Raw genomic sequence first — 19119 nt, 5'->3', positions numbered from 1 at the left:
TTTAAAAGTAAGCGCTTTTTTGGAGCTAATCTTGATTTGGGATGCTTTTTTTCTTTTTGGGGGGCTAATTTTGAAAGAACTTCCTTATCCTCTTCAGTCCGTAGGTACCCGTTTGGGTACATTTGAAAAACCCGCGCTGCGCGGCTTTAAATGAAGACTGCAGCGCGCGAACGGCAATTTCTGCTTCAGGAAGGACCAGTTAACAAACTCCCCGCGAGGTGTCGCCGTAAGTCCAATTGCGCGCTCGCAGTAAACACAGGGATGGCGGCAACACGCACGAAAAGCGCGCGCCGGCGACCAGGTGAGTTTAACTTCTTCTTACTTCCCAATATGCTGCATATAATAGATAAAATGCGAAGCTGAACAATCAGGAGACATTAGAAAAGGGGCACGAAAAGTTTGAGCTAGTTGCAGTGCTTCGTCTCAGATACAGGGCAACTTAATCACAATTGTACCCAATTGGGTACTTCAGGTCATTACGCTAAAAAAATATTATCGTTCGTTCCGTCTTGCAGCCAAGTTCCTAAGCGACGAGGAAATACAAGAGCTACTCTTTCAAAGTGATATCGACTTGTCTGATGAAGACGACGATCTGGATGACTTAGACGACAGCAGTGAATGCTCAGACAGCAGCACTGATGGTGATGAAAATGAAGATGATGACACACAAAGCAGCCGCGAATTTCAGGCCCGTGGCCCCATTTGGAAAGTGGCAGAGTAAGTGTTTCGTTTCTGTAATTTGTTTCGATGCTAAGGCTGTTATTCGAAAGAAACTTTTCAATTCAAGATTTGACTAACAGGTTTTTTTTTCTTTTTTCACAGCTTCTCTCCCAGGTGCACATTGGACACCACACCACCACAAGTACACTCAAAATCGCCTCTGTCTCCGTTTGCCTACTTCACCAAGTACTTTCCCGAAACCTTTTGGAAGCTATGCGCGGAGGAAACAAACCTCTATTCGGTTCAGACGCGTGCCCACAGATCTGTGCGCACGTCCGCATCAGAGATGAAAAAACTCGCTGGAATCCATTTGTTAATGGGCCTTCTTGCGCTTCCTCGAGCTAGATTATACTGGTCCCGTATATCCGCTATACCTCTTGTTGCGGAAAACATGACACGGGACCGATTTTTCGAGTTACGTGGCATGCTGCACTTCGTCGACATCACCCAAACAGCATCACAAACTGAGAACAGGTTGTTCAGAGTGGAGCCTATCATCGACTCATTTCGAAAGGCATGTCTCGAACTGCCGCGCCCGGAAGTACTATCTGTCGATGAGCAGATGATTCCATTCAGCGGACGTTGTCCTGCCCGGCAATACGTACCAAGCAAGCCAAATCCTGTTGGCCTCAAAAACTTTGTCTTGGCAAGTAGTGATGGACTTGTGCTAGATTTCTTGATCTACACAGGCAAAGGAACGGTTCCGGATGCCGACATGAAGGATCTTGGTCTTGGCGGCGCAGTTGTAAAGCGGCTTCTCGAAACAGTGCCAATGGACGAGCCTGTCCATGTGTTTACCGACCGTTTTTTTACGGGAATAAAGTTGGCAGAATTCCTTCTCAAACGAAATGCATATCTTACCGGCACAATTGTGGCAAACCGAACTGGAGGCGCGGCTTCCAAGCTTCCAAACGAAAACAACATGATCCGCGGAGAATCGTGTTCCGTTGTCCGCAGTGATGGAGAAATGTGCGTCACCAAGTGGAAGGATCGAAAATCAGTCATGATTCTTTCGACCGCTTTCGGCATTAACCCTGAAGGAACGTGTAGAAGGTGGTCAAAGGAGCAAAAACAGAAAGTGGATATACCGCAACCATATTGCGTAAAAGCCTATAACAAGAACATGGGTGGCGTGGACCTTGTGGACAGGTACGTGTCCTATTACAGGACGAAGATCCGTACAAAGAAGTGGACCGTACGGGTGTTTGCCCATTTTCTCGATCTAGCGGTCGCAAACTCCTGGATCGAATACAGGAATGACTGCAAGCTCATGGATGTTGCTGCAAAAGACATGCTGGACCAATTCGAGTTCAAGAACAGGATTGCCGAAACACGTATCCGCACCCACGTCAAGGAAATTCCAGAAGTCGCAGATGAAGCAGAGCTTGAAGTTGAAAATGGCGAAAGTGTTGCAGTGCCTAAGCGCACAAAGGTGACCGCGATACCACCAAATGAGGTGCGCTTGGATATGCATGGGCACTTTCCAGAGCATGTGCCCCTGAAGTCTCAAATGAGGTGCCGCAACCAAGGTTGCAGCGGAAAAACCCGCATCAGATGCACAAAATGTGATCTCTTTCTTTGCCTTCTCAACAGAAACTGCTTTGTTGATTTTCACTCAGCTTAGGCCTGATGTACCCAAATGGGTACCGCCATTTCCTCCTCCAAAATTACAGTTTTCGGTTCCTGCGCTTCAAAGAAGTGTTTATTACCCCTAACATGTTCCCAATAAAGAGTTAAAACGAGTTTGCCGTGTCTATAATTTTCTCGGGTCTGAAGAGGTTATGACATCAGGAGCCAGAATTACCTAATCAAAAAGGAACATGACATGGTTTAGCGTGAACCGCGTGGGGCGTTTTCTGCTCGCGAAAATGCGCCGCGCATGTCACAGACGCTCTGACGCTGCCGCAGAACCGCCTGCACGCTGCGCGCGGTGCTGCCGGCAGCGGAAACATGGCGGCGGCTTCGACCGCGACCTGGTGACGGGAGCTCGAACGACCGCTTTTAAGCGCTCTCTAAAATGCCACACAAGGCACGCACGAAGTTGCTTGTGAGGTAAAGAAGCTTATAATGTTGGCGAAAAACATAATCCGCGCCGTTAGTGAAAGCGCCCATGCAATACCTGCCAGGGTGGTAAGCCTAAACATTTCGAGAGCTTCGAAACTGCCGCTGCTGCCGCTGCTGCCGCCATGAGGCGTGCGACTCTGCATTGGCGCAAGTCGGCAGGCTCCTCCCACTGCCTCGCGCGACGCGCGTCATTTTCTGAGCGAGGCAGAAGCTGCCGCGCGCGCGAATCGTCGACGCGGGCGTCAAAAAATCGCACGCGCAACGCCGACGCGCCCGAATCGCGTGCAAAAACGCACCATGCGGTTCACGTTGCATGTCGAGCCAGGACAATAAAAAAAAGCAAAAGGTGCTTGCTGAAGCGCACTTGAAGCTTCTATCCCGCAAGATGAAATAAACTCTCTTAAGCCGTAACAGAAGGCAAGCAAACTTCAAACTGAACAAACTGAAGTGAATGTGTTTTTGTATATGCTTTTTATATGCTTCACGGACCATTTACACAGAATGGCGCCTGTTGTATAGGTCAGGGAATTTCGTTTAAAAATGGTCATGGAAAACATGGAAAAGTCAGGGAAAATGAATTAGGCAATTTGCTAGACACCCTGTTGAAGTAAAGGTCAAACAAATACAAGGTTAAAATACAGGCGAAATTTCTACAAATTTTCAGATTTTGTGCAATAGCATGAAAAACCAGTGTTTTGAATGGCCACGAAATGATAATTTTGTTGTCACTGCAGTAAGAAAAAGCAGTAAACGCTGAAGTCAAGGCCCGCCTGTTTGAGAACAGTCTACCACAATGACAACAGAAAGAAACATTGCAGCGAGGCTTATGCTTACCAGAGCAAGGAGTATCCCAGCTGTCTGCAGTGCCTGTGGCCACAGGCGAGACGGGGCTTGGCTTGTTACCTACGAGAAACAGTAAATTTCAGTGACACGGCGTTTACAGATATCACGAGGGGTTACCATATATATGCAAAAGCGTATTGCTGCACAGGAAGCGTTCAGCGGTCCGTATGCAGGCTGGAAGGGTGGGTTGATCAATCACGCATATGACGAAGTTGAATTCCAGCTGGAGCGATTTATTTACCCGATGAAACGATGCAGCAGTTGCAATGCGTATGTACGTACGAAAATGCCGGGATTCAGAATACAGAATGGATGAACCGCTCTAGCAAGCTAAAGGAATGCTAAAAATCATGGCAAGCAGCAGATGACCACACGGCGGCTGTTTGGTGTACAGCAATTACACGCTGACTTTGAGCAAATATTGTTGGCCCCTACTAATATAACCAAGTCTCCATTAGGTGTTTGCAAAACATGCCTGTGTGTAAAAATGACGGTGCTGGTACAGGGGTTAACTCAACTTCTTGAGCAACACGCGCGAAGGGGCTGCATTACAGTTCGAGCGGTTTGCAAAAAGTAAGTTCTTTCGCAAGTTTTTTTTCGTGAACTTACCGTCATACATTGTCAGCAAGACGGACTGTGCTGGGCTCAGTGGGCTGTAGCTGAGTCCAGACATGTCGGAGATGGCCACTTAACTGATCGGCGCCATTTGACGATGCAGTGCAGGAATGTTTACCCGGCGGCTGGCTGCACGGTGGCGCTACAGGCGCACTGCTCCGAGATCGCTGATGCATTCGGTTGGTACACTACCTCTTACGCTCTGATTGCGAGCCGCCTTGGCATCTGGCGACTCCGAGGAAGAGGACTGGAGCGGCCAACTGAATACACCATAAGAAAAGTATTTTAACAAAAATAAATCTCAAGATAGCCAAAGACATGAGCACGGATGCCGTGGCTCACAATTCGAAAATTGTGCGCTTACGGAGCACCACCTGCTGAACACAAAACGAAGCCTCAAACGGTGCGGTGTGGGAACAAAGTGCCAAGCGTACTCCGCACTGCTTCCCTGCTTTGTGCTGTTCTGGCAGCATACAAACAAAGCCCAAAACATACTCCGCACTCCTTTCCTGCTCTGCGGACTGCGAGCTTGCCATTACGCTTCGTGATTTTGTTCAGCTGTGGTCCTACCTTTTTTTCTGCTCCTGGTGCACGGCGTAGGATGGGCCAGTACATGAGCTACACAGCCAGTTTTAAACTGAAGGTTGTGGAGCATCCGTTGATGCATGTGGAAACCGCGCGTCTTGGCGGCACTTCAGTGTTGACCCAGTGTGTACACGCTGCTGGTGATGGACAGGGATCGCCATGTGTTTGCTGGGTCCAAAGAAGGGAAGTTTCCCGTTGTGGGAAAAGAAGTTTTGGAGTACCTTGGCACCACGGAAGACGATGCCCTGTGGGCCGACGACAAATGTTAAGCGGCAAGCAACTTCGGTGAGGATAGCTTCGTGGCAAGTGGGGGACGATGGCGAGTAGGGGGCCACTAACATGTTGTGCATAAAAAAGAAATTTGATTACATAATTACGTACGTGTTTTTATTAAAAAAGGTAAGGCTTTGACAGCACTTATCTTGGCATCTTTTTTGTATGAAATTTCAACTTTAAGAAAATCTGTGGCAACTTGTCCCCACACAATAAACCCTCCCATGAATTTATGGCTAATTTTCTGAAAAAAGTAGTTTTATTACGCGAGTAAATACGGTATATAATGGAGATATGAATGAGTTAGTGACAAAGTTCAGATTGAGAAGTAGTGGTGTCGAATATTAGTCATTATGTGTTAGAGTAGACTGTATGAGTAGGTTCGTGTAAGCGCATGAAATGCAGGTATACATGAGGTAGTCGTGAAATGTGGATTAATAGTGTTTTTAAATTTGAGATGTAAAAAAAACCACTATTACTTTTTTCTTTTTTTTTTAATTTGAGATGTAGTCCGGCCGTTCCTGCCTGCAACGCAGCGCAAGGAGCGTCCACCGACTTCCAAGCCTACAGACAGGCCCAAAAAGCCCAATCCCACAGTAACAGCCCCGAAAGACGACACATGAACACACACACTCCATTCATTCTTAAACGTAAATAATGGGAACAGAAAACATCATTCAATGGAACTGCAGAGGCCTCCTTAAAAAGCTTGATGATGTGTATGATATCCTGCATGCCAATCAGCCAAGTCTCATGTGTCTCCAAGAGACACACCTCAATTCCAAACAGACAAATTTCTTAAGTAGCTACATGCTATTCAGAAAGGACAGGGTTGGCTGCACACACTCTTCGGGGGGTGTGGCCATAATCGCCCGAAAATCCTTAGCATGCCACCCTGTCACTTTGAACACCGTCCTTGAGGCTGTAGCAATTCGCACAATAATATTCAATAGATTGATAACGGTGTGCTCCATATACATTTCTCCTGATCATGCACTTACGAGCTCTGACTTCGAGGCACTGGTCGACCAGTTGCCCGAACCATACATCCTAACAGGCGACCTTAATGCGCACAACTCTCTTTGGGGCTCCTCCAGAACGGATGCCCGAGGTCGCCTGATAGAGAAATTTCTTACATCTTCAGGAGCATGCCTTTTCAACAAAAAACAGCCTACATACCATAACTTAGGACCTAATGCGTACTCACATCTCGACTTGGCTATTGGTTCTGCAATTCTCTTTCCATGTCTTGAGTGGGGCGTGGGCACGGACCCATATGGTAGTGACCACTTCCCTAACATACATAGGTAAAGGCCCATGCAGTCCATCTTCCCATAACAGGTTTATTGAATCAAAAGCAAACGAGTACATTCACAGAAACATTTAACTACACCACACAAGCATAAAACACCTACATGTTGAGGAAGCAGCCCAACTCATCACGCCGCACATACTCGACGCTGCCGAAAAGTCCATTCCCCAGGCCTCCAGTGCGTCCCGCAACCCGAGGAGGCCCTGGTGGAACGAGGACTGTAGGCGGGCGCGAGAGGCCCAGAACAAGGCGTGGGGTGTCCTTCGCCGGTACCCCACGTCAGATAATCTAATTTCCTTTAAACCGGCAAAAGCTCTTGGGAAGCGTGTGCGTCGTGAGGCGAAAAGGGAGAGTTGGCGCGCCTTCCTCACTTCCATCAACTCATACACCGACACTCACAAAGTCTGGACACGAATACGCAAATTAAAAGGACAACAGACACACAGCTTGCCCCTGGTTAGCACAACAGGGGACACACTCGAAGACCAGGCCAACACGCTTGCACAACACTTCGAACACGTGTCCAGTTCAGCACACTACACAAACACTTTCATGAAACACAAAACATCTGCGGAAAAGAAGTCACTGCGTGATAGCAACAAGTCGCACACTGCTTACAATTCGCCTTTTTCAATTTATGAGCTGAAGGTCGCACTCGTTACTTGTAAACCTTCAGCTCCAGGTGCAGACAGGATTTCATACACAATGATACAACACTTACATGCAGACACACTTGAAACGCCCGCACGGGGCACCTTGATTATTCATGGTGACGGTGAGCAGCGACACCGCGGACCCCGAGCTCCCAACATAAGCCGTGTCCAACCGTGGCGAGGTGTTTAAAGGTGAAGGGTAGAAGCCGTAAACGGTGGCCGTCGGAGCCTTGGTCAAGCTCCGGCCGATGGGCTCCCTGCCTGTCTACCAGGCAGGGAGCCCCGGGACCTCTTTGACTACCAGGGTAAGGTCAAAGGAGAAAGTACCCCCGTCTCCCTGCTTTTCAATGTATCACATGGCATTTTCCAAACCCCCCCCCCCAGACGTGATCGGCCCCCCCAAAGGGGCCGCACCGAAGTATCTTTTCCTCCTTTGCAATCGATCTCTCTCCTAAAGCCCGATAATTTTTCGCTCTTTCTGATCATGGAATCTCTTGACAAGACAAAACCAATCACTTCGCAGTCCGTGTTTCTAATCTCCAAGTATCTTGAAAGCCTTCTCGGAAAGTCCTACAAGGCTAAGAAACTCACGACGGGAGAAGTTTTGATAGAAGTAGAAAACAAACAGCAATCGTCTAACCTCCTCAAGCAAACGCGCATTGTAGATGTCGACATCAAGATCACGCCCCATCGCAGTCTCAATAGCTGCCAGCGCGTGATCTCTGATCGGGATCTAATGAATGAGACTGAAGCAGATCTGCTCGAGGGCCTCCGAGATCGGGGCGTGACAGCAGTGAGACGAATCACCATACGCCGAAATGATGAAATAATTCCTACCAAGCACATTATCTTGACACTTGACCGTTCAAACCTTCCTGAGTCGGTGAACGCAGGTTTCTTGAGATGTCCAATCCGACCCTACGTGCCGAACCCACGCCGCTCTTTCAAGTGTCAGCGGTTTGGGCACGGCACAACGTCTTGTCGTGGTAAATTGACGTGCGCAAAATGTGCAGCACATGATCATCTAACTGACAATTGTAAATCCGAGAACTTCACCTGTGCGAACTGCCAGGGACCACATGCTGCCTATTCTAGGAGCTGTGAAAAGTTCAAACAGGAGAAACAGATCATTGCCTTGAAAGTCAATGAGAACATCACCTTCCCAGAGGCGCGAAAGAGGTTCGCCTCCCTCCCTCTGGGCAGGTACGCCGACGCAGCTCGCCGGGGGGCGGAGCGGCGTCTGGTTTCGGCGGGGACCCAGTACCGCGAGTCGGACTTGGTCCCGCCCCCGCCCCCCCCCTGGGTTGCCTATGGCAGCCCAACCCGCCTCTACACCGCTCGCTCACCTAGCAGCGGCTGTGGTGGCAACAACGTCTGTTGGGGATGCCGCTGCATCCACTGCTTCCTCTCCACCGGCCCAAAGCACACGCACCCCGCACGGGGCACCTTGAGTATTCATGGTGACGGTGTTGGCGAGACCGCGGACCCCGAGCTCCCAACATAAACTGTAACCTACCGTGGTGATGTGTTTAAAGGTGAAGGGTAGAAGCCTCAAACGGTGGCCGTCGGAGCCCAGGTCAAGCTCCGGCAGATGGGCTCCCTGTCTGTTTACCAGGCAGGGACCCCCGCACGGGGCACCTTGAGCAATCTTGGTGACGGTACTGGCGATACCGCGGACCCCGAGCCCCCAAACATACGCTGGATCCAACCGTGGCAATGTGTTTATAGGTGGAGGGTTAGAAACCACGAACGGTGGCCGTCGGAGCCCAGGTCAAGCTCCGGCGGATGGGCTCCCTGTCTGTTTACCAGGCAGGGAGCTCCGGGACCTCCTCAGCTATCAGGGTAAGGTTGTGGAAGAAAGTACCCCCGTCCCCTGCTTCTATACATGCTGTATGGTATTATCAAACCCCCCCTCCAAACGTGATCGGTCCCTGAAAAGGGGCCGCACCGAAGTATCATTTCCGTCCTTACCAACGATCTCAACCCCAAAGCCAGCCAACTATCCCCGCTTCCTGATCATTCAATCCGTTGAAAAAGAAAAGCCTGTTGCCTCTCTATCCGTCTTCTTGGTCACAAAGTTCATTGAAGGTATAATAGGAAAATCCTACAAAGCAAAGAAACAGAGAACGGGAGAACTGTTGGTCGAAGTCAATAACCAGCAGCAGGCAACAAATCTCCTGAGCCAGACACGCATTGCAGATCTTGACATCACGGTCACGCCCCACCGAAGCCTTAACAGCTCACAGGGCGTGATCTCAGATCCTGACCTCATGACTGAAACTGAAACCGATCTGCTGGAGGGCCTGAAAAGTCAGGGCGTAACAGCAGTGAGGCGCATAACGATACGCAGAGAAGACAAAGAAATTCCTACTAAACATCTCATCTTAACATTTGATCGATCAACATTACCAGAATTCATTAACGCAGGATACATTCGATGTTCGGTTCGGCCATACATTCCTAACCCCCGCCGCTGCTTTAAGTGCCAGCGGTTCGGGCACAGCACCAACTCTTGCCGCGGCTGTCTGACCTGCGCAAAGTGCTCCCAGCATGATCACCCATCGGACAATTGTCCATCATCAACCCTCACCTGCGCCAACTGCCAGGGACCCCATGCCGCCTACTCTCGAAAATGTGAAAAGTTTCAACTAGAAAAGAAAATCATCAACATCAAAGTCACTGAAAACATCACCTTCCCAGAGGCGCGAAAGAGGTTCGCCTCTTTCCCCCTGGGGAGGTACGCCGACGCGGCTCGCCGGGGGGCGGAGCGGCGTCTGGTGTCCACAGGGACCCAGTTCAGCGAGTCTGATCTGGTCCCTCCGCTGCCCCCCCCTGGGGTGCCTCAAACATCCCAATCCGTTGCCACGCCGCTTGCTGAGGCAGCAGCGGTTGTGGTGACAACCTCTTCTGTGGGGACCGGTGCCGCTCCCGCCTCTGCCTCCCCGTCCTCCAGTGCGTTGGAGGTTGCCGACCGGATGGACACCGGGGGCCCCGCATCGGCTCCCGCCGCCACCGCCCCTCCCGTACCACCTCTGGTGCCTCGGACGCCCTCGGCGGTGGCGGCTCAAACGAAGGGCTCCCGAAAGGGGGCCAAGTCCGGGGGGCCTGGTCCGCCGGGCACCCTTCTGGCATCCGACGATGAGATGGATGTCACGCTGTTCCTGCCTGCTACGCAGCGCAAGGAGCGGCCTCCGATGTCCAAGCCGACAGAAAAGCCTAAAAATCCTAGAATAACAGCCCCGAAAGACGACACATGAACAAACACACACACACACACACTCCAGTTATTCTTAAACTTAAATAATGGGAACAGAAAACATCATCCAATGGAACTGCAGAGGCCTCCTTAAAATCTTGACGATGTGTATGAGATTCTGCATGCCAGTCAGCCCAGTATCATGTGTCTCCAGGAAACCCACCTCAATTCTAAACAAACAAATTTCTTAAATAGGTACATGGTATTCAGAAAGGACAGGGTTGGCTGCGCACACTCTTCAGGAGGTGTGGCAATTGTCGCCCGGAAATCATTAGCCTGCCATCCTGTCACTCTGAACACTGTCCTCGAGGCTGTAGCAATCCGTACAATAATATTTAATAGGTTGGTAACGGTATGCTCCATTTACATTCCTCCTGATTTTGCACTTCTGAGCTCTGATTTCGAGGCGCTGGTCGACCAGCTGCCCGAACCATATATTCTAACAGGCGACCTGAATGCGCACAACTCTCTTTGGGGCTCCGCCAGAACGGATGCCCGAGGTCGCCTGATAGAGAAATTCCTTACATCTTCAGGAGCATGCCTTTTCAACAAAAAACAGCCTACATACCATAACTTTGGACGCAATACATACTCACATCTTGACTTGGCTATTGGTTCCGCAATTCTCTTTCCATGTCTTGAGTGGGGCGTGGGCACGGACCCATATGGTAGTGACCACTTCCCCACTTCCCTAACTTACATAGGTAAAGGCCCATGCAGTCCATCTTCCCATAACAGGTTTAATGAATCAAAAGCAAACTGGAGTACATTCACAGAAACATCTAAACTACACCACACAACCATAAAACACCTACACGTGGAGGAAGCAGCCCAACTCGTCACGGCACACATACTCGACGCCGCCGAAAAGTCCATGCCCCAGGCCTCCAGTGCGTCCCGCAACCCAAGGAGGCCCTGGTGGAACGAGGACTGTAGGCGGCCGCGAGAGGCCCAGAACAAGGCGTGGGGTGTCCTTCGCCGGTACCCCACGCCAGATAATCTCATTTCCTTTAAACGGGCAAAGGCTCTTGGGAAGCGTGTGCGTCGTGAGGCGAAAAGGGAGAGTTGGCGCACCTTCCTCACTTCCATCAACTTATAAACCGACACTCACAAAGTCTGGACACGAATACGTAACCTTAAAGGAGGACAGACACACAGCCTGCCCCTGGTCAGTACAACAGGGGACACACTAGAAGACCAGGCTAACACACTTGCACAACACTTCCAACACGTTTCCAGCTCTGCACACTACACAAACACTTTCCTAAAACATAAAAATACTTGTGAAAAGAAGTCCCTACATGACACTAACAGGTCAAAATCTGGTTACAATTCTGAATTTACACTCTATGAGTTGAGGGTTGCCCTGAGCACATGTAAACCTTCAGCTCCAGGGGCAGATAAGATTACATACACCATGATACAACACCTACACCCAGACACTCTTGAAACACTCCTACACTTATACAATAAAATATGGCTTTCGGGGCAGATTCCACACTCTTGGAGGGAGGCCATAGTAGTGGCATTCCTGAAGGGAGGGAAGGACCCTTCCTCTCCCGCCAGTTATCGTCCCATCGCCCTGACAAGCTGCCTGTGCAAGCTGCTCGAGAAGATGATCAACAGGAGACTTGTGTACTTCTTAGAGTTCAATGGTCTTCTCGAGAGCTGCCAGGCCGGCTTCAGGGTGGGGCGATCCACAAACGACCAACTCGTCGCCCTTGAGTCGTATATCAGGGATGCGTTTGTCCATAAACAGTTTTGTGCTACGGTGTTTTTTGATCTTGAGAAAGCCTACGATATCGCTTGGCGATACGGGATACTTTGCGACCTAAAAGCCTTCGGTGTCTCGGGAAATATGTTTAATACACTTCATAGCTACCTGGCGGAGCGAACCTTTCGTGTGAGGGTTGGCACTGCCCTTTCAAATGTTTTCCTGCAGGAAAACGGCGTGCCTCAAGGCGGCGTTTTGAGCTGCACATTCTTCATTGTCAAGATGAACTCACTTCGAAAGGCGTTGCCACGAACTATTCCCTGTACAATATATGTAGATGATGTGCAAATATCTTTTAAATCATGCAATATGTCAATCTGCGAACGCCAAGTCCAGCTTGGTGTCAACAAACTAGCAGGCTGGGCAGATCAGAACGGTTTTAAGCTGAACCCAGTCAAGAGCACTTGTGTTGTGTTTTCCAAAAGGCATGGGATCAGGCCAGATCCAGACATCAAACGGAATGGTGTCTCGATTCCGGTCAAAAAAGAACACAAGTTCCTCGGTATAATTCTTGATGAAAAACTTTCCTTTATCCCTCATATGAAACAACTAAAACAAAAATGTCTGAAAACAATGAATATCCTTAAGGTTCTCTCCCATCATTCTTATGGTTCCGACACAGAACTCCTACTACGGCTCTATACTGCTTTGGTTGGGTCTCGTTTGGACTTGGCAGTGTGGTGTATGGGTCGGCGACTAAAACAGCCTTGCGAATTCTGGACCCAGTGCTACACTTGGGTCTTCGTCTCGCTTCGGGTGCTTTTCGCACTAGCCCTGCCGAGAGTCTTTATGTCGAGTGTGATAAGTGGAGCCTTGAGAACCAACGAACGTACATGGACTTGCTATATGCTTTTAAAATTTCATCACTGAATAATCATCCTTTTTATCCTGTCTTTAACGATACATCAACATCTCTGCTCTTTGCAAATCGCCCATCCGTTCCTCTGCCCTTTTCCCCCGCACGGGGCACCTTGAGCAATCTTGGTGACGGTACTGGCGATACCGCGGACCCCGAGCCCCCAAACATACGCTGGATCCAACCGTGGCAATGTGTTTATAGGTGAAGGGTTAGAAACCACGAACGGTGGCCGTCGGAGCCCAGGTCAAGCTCCGGCGGATGGGCTCCCTGTCTGTTCACCAGGCAGGGAGCTCCGGGACCTCTTTGGCTACCAGGGTAAGGTCAAAGAAGAAAGTACCCCCGTCTCCCTGCTTTTTCCTATGCCATATGGATAGATCAAACCCCCCCCCCCCCAGACGTGATCGGCCCCCGAAAAGGGGCCGCACCGAAGTTTCTTTTACACCACTTCCTAACTTGAGTCCTCCGAAACCAAACAACTATCCTCGCTTCATCGTGATGGAATCTGTAGACCAATCAAAACCTCTTGCTTCACAGTCTGTATTTCTCATTTCAAAGTTTCTTGACGGTATTGTTGGAGGGTCGTATAAGGCCAAAAAACATCGAACCGGTGAAATTCTTGTCGAGGTCAGTAGCCAGGATCAGGCCAATAAACTTCTTGCTCAAACCAGCATCGCCGATCTGCCAATCCGAGTCACGCCCCACCGCAGCCTAAACAGCTCCCAGGGCGTGATTTCCGAGTATGACCTACTAAATGAATCTGAAGCTGACCTGCTGGAGGGCCTTCGTAGTCAGGGCGTAACAGCGGTCAGGCGCATAACCATCCGCAGAGACGATAAACAAATACCGACAAAGCACCTCATCCTAACCTTTGACAAGTCCATCCTTCCAGAATTCATTAACGCAGGTTACATCCGATGTTCAGTCCGGCCGTACATCCCGAACCCGCGGCGCTGTTTCAAGTGCCAACGGTTCGGGCACGGCACAAACTCCTGTCGCGGCCGACTTACCTGCGCAAAATGCGCCCAGCACGACCACCCGTCCGACAACTGTAACGTTCAACAATTTCTTTGCGTAAACTGCCAGGGCCCACATGCGGCCTACTCCAGAAAATGCGAGAAGTTTCAATTAGAAAAGAAAATCATTAACATCAAGGTCACTGAAAACATCACCTTCCCAGAGGCGCGGAAGAGGTTCGCCTCTTTCCCTCTGGGGAGGTACGCCGACGCAGCTCGCCGGGGGGCGGAGCGGCGTCTGGTTTCTGCGGAGACCCAGTACCGCGAGTCGGACTTGGTCCCGCCCCCCCCCCCCCCTGGGTTGCCTCAGGCAGCCCAACCCGCCTCCGCACCGCTCGCTGAGCCAGCAGCGGCTGTGGGGGCAACCACGTCTGCTGGGAGCGATGCTGCATCCTCCACTTCCACTCCAGCGTCCCAAACCACAAGCGAGGGCGCAGACGAGATGGAGACGGAGGAACCAGCGGCAGCTCCCACCCCCACCGCACCGCCTGCGCCACCCGAGGCATTCCTTAAACCCTCGGTGGTTGTGGGTCAGTCAAAGCGCGCCCAAAAGGGTGCGCGGTCCAAGGGGCCTGATCAGTCAGGCACTCCGAGGACATCAGACGACGAAACGGATGTCGGACCGTTCTTGTCTGCGGTGCACCGCAAGGAACGTGTCCCGACGCCAAAGCCTCCCGACAAGCCCAAAAAGGCGAGAGTCACAGCCCCGAAAGATGACACATAAACATACACACTCCAGTAGCTCTCACACTAAATAATGGGAAGAGAAAACATAATTCAATGGAACTGTAGAGGCCTCCTTAAAAATCTTGACGATGTGTACTAAATACTGCACTCCAATCAGCCAAGTGTCATGTGTATACAAGAAACACATTTAAATTCCAAACATACAAACTTTTTGAATAGTTACCTGGTAATTAGGAAGGACAGGGACGGTGTTGCTACATCTTCCGGTGGTGTGGCCATCATTGCCCGAAAGTCCCTGGTGTGTCACACTATCCAATTACAGACCGTCCTTGAGGCTGTTGCCATTCGTACAATAATATTCAATAGGCTAATAACACTATGCTCCGTTTACATCCCCCCTGATTTCCAGCTCTCAAGCTCGGATTTCGAGGGCCTTGTAGATCAGCTACCTGCACCATTTATCCTTTTAGGCGACCTCAATGCACACAATGTACTCTGGGGCTCTTCTCGCACGGATGCCCGAGGTCGCCTTATAGAAAAATTTCTAACATCCTCAGGAGCATGCCTATTCAATAAAAACAAGCCTACCTACCATAATATAGGACACAACACATTTTCACACCTCGACTTGGCTATTGGTTCCGCAGTTCTCTTTCCATCTCTTGAGTGGGATGTTGGCACTAACCCATATGGTAGTGACCACTTCCCAACCACATTAGCATACATAGGTAAAGGCCCGAACAGTTCACCTTCCCTTAACAGGTTCAATGAAGCCAGAGCAAACTGGAGTACATTTACAGAGACATCCAAACTACACCACACAACCATTAGACACCTACACGTTGAAGAAGCTTCCCAACTACTCACGGCGCACATCCTCGACGCCGCCGAAAAGTCCATTCCCCACGCCTGTGGTGCCCCGCGCAACCAGCGGAGGCCGTGGTGGAATGATGACTGTAGGCGGGCGCGGAAGGCCCAGAACAAGGCGTGGGGTGTCCTTCGTCGGTACCCCACGTCGGGTAACCTCATTTTGTTCAAACGGGCCAAGGCGTTAGGAAAACGTGTGCGCCGTGAGGCGAAACGAGAGAGTTGGCGCACCTTCTTGACATCCATTAATTCATACACGGACACACACAAAGTCTGGACACATATACGCAAGCTGAAAGGCCATCAGACACACAGCCTGCCCCTGGTTAGCACAACAGGGGACACACTCGAAGACCAGGCCAACACACTTGCACAACACTTTGAACACGTGTCCAGCTCAGCACACTACACAAACACTTTCATGAAGCACAAAATGTCTGCGGAGAAGAAATCACTGCCTGATAGCAACAAGTCGCACACTTCTTACAATTCTCTTTTTTCAATTCATGAGCTGAAGTCAGCCCTGGCAACATGTAAGCCTTCAGCTCCAGGTGCAGACAAAATCACATACACCATGATACAACACCTACACTCAGACACCCTTGAAACACTTCTACATCTATACAATAACATATGGCTTTCGGGGCACATTCCTCGCTCTTGGAGGGAGGCCATAGTAGTGGCTTTCCTGAAGGAAGGGAAGGACCCTTCCTCTCCCGCTAGCTATCGGCCCATCGCCCTTACAAGCTGCCTGTGCAAGCTCCTCGAGAAGATGATAAACAGGAGACTTGTGTACTTTCTGGAGTACAACGGTCTTCTCGAGAGCTGCCAGGCAGGCTTCAGGGCGGGGCGATCTACAAATGACCAGCTTGTCGCCCTTGAATCATACATAAAGGACGCTTTCATTCACCAACAGTTTTGCACAACGGTGTTTTTTGACCTTGAGAAGGCATATGACACCACCTGGCGCTACGGGATCCTCAGTGACCTGAAGTCATTTGGTGTCTCAGGGAACATGATGAACATTCTTGTTAGTTATTTGTCCGAAAGAACTTTTCGTGTGAGAGTTGGTAGCGCACTCTCAAGGGTTCATGTACAAGAAAATGGCGTTCCTCAAGGTGGAGTTTTAAGCTGCACTCTTTTCATAGTTAAAATGAACTCCCTTGGGAAGGCATTGCCACGTACAATTTCTTATTCCATGTATGTAGATGACGTCCAGGTGTCTTTTAAATCAAGCAATATGTCCATCTGTGAGCGTCAAGTCCAGTTCGCTGTCAAAAAACTTGCCAGCTGGGCAGACAAGAATGGGTTTAAATTTAATCCAGAAAAAAGCACCTGTGTTGTCTTCTCCAGGAAGCGTGGGATCCATCCGGACCCAGACATTACACTTAATAGCGTTTCGCTTCCTGTGAGGAAGGAACACAAGTTTTTAGGAGTGGTGTTGGATGAAAAACTTACATTCATCCCTCACATTAAGCAATTGAAACATAAATGTCTAAAGGCTCTCAACATTCTTAAAATCTTGTCACACCAGTCCTATGGAACGGACAAGCAACTCCTCTTACGCATTTTTACAAGCCTAGTGGGGTCCCGATTGGACTATGGCAGCGTCATTTATGGGTCTGCCACAAAAACGGCACTGAAAATGCTCGACCCAGTGTTGCATCTGGGTCTTCGCCTTGCATGTGGTGCTTTTCGCACTAGCCCAGTCGAGAGCCTCTACGCCGAGTGTGATAAATGGTCCCTATATCACCAGAGGATTTACATGGATTTGTGGTATGCCTCGAAAATCATGGCCCTGACTAACCACCCTTTTAATTCCACCATTAATAACACATCCTCACAACAACTGTTCTTAAATCGTCCATCCATCTCTCTGCCTTTTTCACTTAGGGTAAGAGAGGAAGCCTCTGAGCATGACGTACCCTTTTTAGACATTCACAAGACACCCATCACTGATTTTATACCACCATGGAATGTGCGCCCTGTGCTGTGTGACCTGTCTTTTACGCATCTTGATAAGAACAGGGCACCAAGAATTGCGATTCAGCAGCATTTCATGTATCTGCAGGAAAAATACAGGGCTGCAGAGTTTTTCAGTGATGCTTCCAAAACGTTCACTGTGGTGTCTTGTGCTGCTCATGGACCCAATTTTGAAGGAGGTAGAACCATGAATGCAAAGACAAGTATTTTTTCGGCAGAAGCATATGGCATCTTTCTGGCTGTAAATCACATAGTTGAACATAATATTCCTAAATCCATCATCTATACAGATTCACTGAGCGTCGTCCGTGCATTAACATCCGGAAAGTCATCGAAAAACCATGTAGTTAACCTTGTCTTCAAATCAATTATGCTCCCCGCACGGGGCACCTTGAGCAATCTTGGTGACGGTACTGGCGATACCGCGGACCCCGAGCCCCCAAACATAAGCTGGATCCAACCGTGGTGATGTGTTTTTAAGGTGAAGGGTAGAAACCTCTAACGGTGGCCGTCGGAGCCAAGGTCAAGCTCCGGCGGATGGGCTCCCTGTCTGTCTACCAGGCAGGGAGCTCCGGGACCTCTTTGGCTACCAGGGTAAGGTCAAAGAAGAAAGTACCCCAGTCTCCCTGCTTTTATACTATGCTCTATGGCATTTTCAAAACCCCCCCCCAAACGTGATCGGTCCCTGAAAAGGGGCCGCACCGAAGTATCTTTTCCCCAATTGCCATCTTTAACATTTCCTGAACCGGATAATTTCTCTCGATTTCTTGTGATGGAATCGCTCAATCCAACCCACCCTCTAGCATCTCAGTCAGTCTTCTTGATCGCCAAGTATCTTGAAGCCATAGTAGGAAAATCATATAAGTGCAAAAAACAAAGGTCTGGTGAACTCCTCATCGAAACAAATGACAAGCAGCAGTCCACGAAGCTTCTAGCGCAGACTAGACTGGCTGATCTAGACATCAGGGTCACACCCCATCGGAGCCTCAACAGCTCCCAGGGTGTGATATCCGAAACAGATCTCCTGAACGAAACGGATGCGGATCTCCTTGCCGGCTTGAAGGATCAGGGCGTCACTGCCGTGAGACGCATCACTATCCGCAGAGACGACAAGGAGATTCCCACCAAGCACATTATCTTGACATTCGACCGCGCAGTTCTTCCACAACACATCAATGCAGGTTTCATCCGTTGCTCCATCCGTCCGTACATCCCGAATCCGCGGCGCTGTTTTAAGTGCCAGCGGTTCGGGCACGGTACAACCTCTTGCCGTGGCCGAACGACGTGTGCGAAATGCGCGGCGCACGATCATCCGACTGACAACTGTCCATCCGAAACCCTCACTTGTGTGAACTGCGGCGGTCCGCATGCAGCGTACTCCCGCAAGTGTGAAAAATTCCAAATGGAAAAAAAGATAATTAACATCAAGGTCACGGAGAACATCACCTTCCCAGAGGCGCGAAAGAGGTTCGCCTCTTTTCCTCTGGGGAGGTACGCAGACGCGGCTCGCCGGGGGGCGGAGCGGCGTCTGGTTTCCACAGGGACCCAGTTCAGCGAGTCTGACCTGGTCCCGCCCCCGCCCCCCGCTGGGTTGCCTCACGCAGCCCAACCCGGC

Source organism: Haemaphysalis longicornis, unplaced genomic scaffold (assembly GCF_048455015.1).
Source record: "Haemaphysalis longicornis isolate Haplotype H1 unplaced genomic scaffold, Haemaphysalis longicornis Haplotype H1 scaffold_1, whole genome shotgun sequence".
Lineage (NCBI taxonomy): Eukaryota > Metazoa > Arthropoda > Arachnida > Ixodida > Ixodidae > Haemaphysalis > Haemaphysalis longicornis.
The sequence above is the reverse complement of the archived record's forward strand: the minus strand, read 5'-3'. Positions refer to the sequence as shown.